The sequence below is a fragment of the Dermacentor albipictus genome, chromosome 3 (assembly GCF_038994185.2).
Source record: "Dermacentor albipictus isolate Rhodes 1998 colony chromosome 3, USDA_Dalb.pri_finalv2, whole genome shotgun sequence".
NCBI lineage: Eukaryota > Metazoa > Arthropoda > Arachnida > Ixodida > Ixodidae > Dermacentor > Dermacentor albipictus.
The window spans coordinates 14,193,295-14,197,561 of record NC_091823.1 but is presented as its reverse complement, the minus strand read 5'-3'; positions in this window follow the sequence as shown (position 1 = coordinate 14,197,561).

The following is a 4,267-nucleotide window of genomic DNA, read 5'->3' as shown; positions in this document are numbered from 1 at the left end:
CCTTGCATTGGGCGCACACGGGAAGACCACAAATGAAGCTGTGCAGGGTGATACGGGCTAGACAAGCTTTTAAGTGAGAGAAGCTCAAATTAAATTGATTATGAACAGCGACTGAGGAATACGGAAGAAGGTAAATGGGCTGGAAAAGTTTTCATGTATTTGCACTGAAAAAACATTGATTCTCAGTGGAGGAAAAGAACTAGTAAGCTTACGAGCAAGTATGCAGCCTGTAGGATGAGCAACACAGCTACAAAGCACGTCAAGCGGAAACTCAGACAGACTGAGATAATCTCATGGGTGGCGGCAATGGAAAAAAAAAAACCTGCCATGTGTAACTACTTAAGAGGAAAAAACGAAATCAAGAAAGAAACAATTTATGATAACTCAAAGGAAAGCTCATTACTTTTCGAAGCGAGATCAGGATGCCTTAGAACATGCACCTATAAAGCAAGATACAAGAAGGAAGAAGAATCATGTGCTTGCTGCGGTAAAGCTAGGGAAACGATGGAGCATGTTTTATTAGAATGTGAAGATATCTGCCCAGCGGCCTATTCAGGCACCACGGGCTTCCTTGAAGCCCTTGGATTCAGCGAGAGCAGGGGGAAAGTAAACATGTCCACAATAGAGATTAGTAAGAGGCGATTGGAAGATTGGTAGAATAAAAGCAGGGAAACGACGAAGAACGGAGACGTACAAAAACAAAGTTCACAATAGGGAGTCAGAAAATTTGGTTATGAGAATTCATAGTTGTTTTTCTTTGCTTCTTTTTCTTTTTTTAACCTAGGTAGGACATTAAGCAGTATAATAGCAAGAGCTTGGTGGCGCAACCCACTGCCTCGTTTCAAAGGGAACGCTCATAACATCCATCCATCCGTGCCACGTCTGCGATGGCCGGCCCCTGACTAGGCTTCGTCGGCTGCGTTGACGCTTCGATGTTGCCGCTTCATTGTTTGTGAAATTTGGCAATAGTGTTCGGTCGTTGGGTCGCCAACTGAGCAATGGGCTCTTCGATTGTTGGATGTAGCGAGGAACCAAGCCGTCATGCCGATCAAGTGCGTACTTTGTACAGTCAACCATAAAATCTTACGGAACATGGAATCTGAGAAAAAGCTGAATATCTGCGCAGCCACACAACGCTGCCTGGTATTCGCCTTTACAGCCTCTACCGCTATATGTGAACAACATTGTCATGTTCGGTTTAACTGACTACTGTTACAGGCTGCTCGAAAATTGAACGTTTTCTGAGAACCCATGGTCCGTAAACTTTTGTAGTCGACTGTACCTGGATGCAAAGGCAGGTATAGACCTTGCTCGGAAAAATTTCTTGCGGAAGGAGCAATGGGCCCGGAATATTAAACGATCTCACAAAAAGCTCACGAACGACAGCTTAGTTTGTGAACGGCAATTCGACGAAAGATTTATCGAAAGCACCTATACCGGCACGCAATCAACGGTGAGGTTGCGCAATTATTTCACGATCGTCCGCGTTTTAAAGAAGGCGCCGTGCCTACCGTGCTCCCTGAAGCGCCTAAGTATTTTACGAAGAAAGCGCCGACAAAAATGAAATATAGAAATATATGTGAGCAGCGTAGACTTGCTGCAAAATGACAAAAGCTGAACGCGATCATCAGGCAAGAAGCCCAGCAAGAACACGCCGCACAGCACGCGCACCTTGTCAGGATTGGGGGCTCAATCCCATCGCTCGTGATCCGTTGTCAAGATTGGAGTCTGGCATGAATTAGAAGGTAGCTGGCCTATGCCGTCGTCCAACTTATCCACGCTGAGGACATTGATGAAGGGAAGGACCGCTTCTCATCGACAACGAGGAATGTGGGTTTATATTACAGTATTTATATCAGTCTAACATGACTGTTTGAGAAAGTACATCAGTCTAACATGACTGCTTGAGAGAGAGTGTCCTGAGCGACCGCACAACAGCGGTTTTTAAACACTCGGTCCTCTCCCGATACAAGGTGATGCGAACGTTCGTTTCGTCATCGCAAACTAGCCGCCTCCCCGCAGGACGGTCTACACACACAAATGCACACACGTTCGAATGTCCGGAGCCGACGTCAGAGGGGCCCCGTAGAACTCGGAGCCGTTCCGGGTAGCGCGTTGGGGAGTTTGGGAACAATAGTTGGCCCGCCGAACTCATTCCGTCACAACGGCGATGAGGCTAGAGGTTGGTGGCGGTTTCAGCACAAAGCCTGCTTCATCGAACGCATCCTAGCTGAAGCGACGGAGAGTGGGGGATGCCCATATTGTTCCCCGACACAAAGTCGATTTAGTCACGCTGTGGCTAGAAGTTGGCGGCGACGCTCCCGGAATGTTGCCGCCATAGTCGTAACGGGGTGGCAAACTTGCACTGCAGTTGGCCGTTCTTAACAGCGATGTTGCCGCCATAGTTGTAACTGGGTGGTGTAGGGGTTGGAGGACGGGACTTCGGGATGAAAAACCCAACTTGGGAGGATTTATTCTACATTATGTACAAGGCGGTGAGCGACAAGTAACATTCGTACAGTCATTACGGGCCGGCAGCAACTCGGACGCTGCGGCCCGCGGCAAGAAGTTCGAGAGAGGTGAATCAGGGAATCAGGGCATGTCCCAGAATCTCTGGAAGGCTTCTTATACACCCTTCGTGCACTGTAAGTCACGTCATGTTTGACCAATGGGGGAGTCCGCTCCGATGACGCCACTTTCAGCCAATGGTAGGCGCCCGTGTCGCGGTGTCACACCTGGCGGCTCTCTGCGGTCTTGCCTCGCAGACTGGCAATGCACTTCTAATGAGGAGAAGGGGAGGGCTGCTCATGCTCCATTGTCGGATGCCCACCTGCTAATCCCGGCGGCGCACGAACTTGTTGGCACGTGAACTTGTTGCCTTAAACTTGTTTGCTCGGCCGCTCCTCTGGAATGTGTTTTCCTGCTTCTGCATTCCTCAATTAGCTGTGCTGCAATCCGATGTGGTCTGGGGAACTCGAAGTAATCGCAGGAAACAGCTCCATATCTAACAGCTCGTCCTCGCCCCGGTTGTTCTGAATGGCCGGTGAACTCAATTCGCTGGCCATGAGGAACGCTGAAAGAAGCTGCAGGGTACTGGGGTCGAGTCTCGTTTGACAACCCTCGGGATCCTGGGCGCTGGAGAACATACGTCAAACAAACCAAACAACACAGCGCTGCACCACGCGTAAGCGCAGGCTCTTCACCCCTGACTCGCCAGGCTATTACTGAGTCAAAATCAACCCTGATCTTTTATTTCCCCAATTTTGACAAAACAGTTCCAACCACCCTTCCAAACAGCTATCCATTTCTCCTCGATTGCCCACAAGACCAGACTATTATTGTTGTTGCAAAACAAAAGGGTCGTTGACGATGCAAACAACAAATGAAAACAGCCGAACATAACTTAAGTGGCCTAACTACACGAACAGCATGTTTCCAATCTATCGCAGTGGCGTACTTATCGCACGTATTGGTGCCACTGAACAATCTGGTCAACCTCACAAGCACGTAATCACAAGCGCACTAGCCTTGTGGTCACTAAACAAAACGCGTACTTGCGTTGTAGGCAAACTTTTCATTTACGCTTACTCACGTTTCTTCCCTGAAAGTCCTACAGGACACGTGACATAAACGTACAATTAAACTCGCGGGACTTACACACTCCGCAGAACTCTTAAAATGATGCGTCTTCTACTAACTCTTTCCACGCACGTTCACTAAAGAAGTCAGAATACGGCTGCCCTCAACACACACTAGCAACCCAGTCATAAATCTGCTTCCTTCCGTCCACACAGGACACGCGCTAATGGAACTAAGAACGCTCCTCAGTGCAAATCGTGCACTCACTGAAAATCTACGCGCTTAACCTTAGAAAATTCAACACTTAAAAAGAAAGAAGGTTAAATAACACACACGCGCGTTACGATAGGCCTCTCAATAATAACCTTGACCCTCAGGTTACTCACACACACAAAAAAAAAAGCCTATCTACTTATTAATGAGCATCTCGCGAGACTACATGTTTACTTAAAACGCCTCTTTCAAATCTCGGAGCTTTCTCAAACCAAAACATAAACAAAGCTCAAACCTTACACATTGAAAGAAACTCTAGTCTCAAATCGCGAAATTTTCCGATGCTCAAAAATAAAAAACAAACACTTCATTTCTACGGAAGCGCTCTTGGCCTCCCGTTCCCGATTGCTTACGACTGACTCATACTTTCAGCCTGACCCGCGGTGGGCGAAGTTTCAAAGCTACTCTGGCTGCC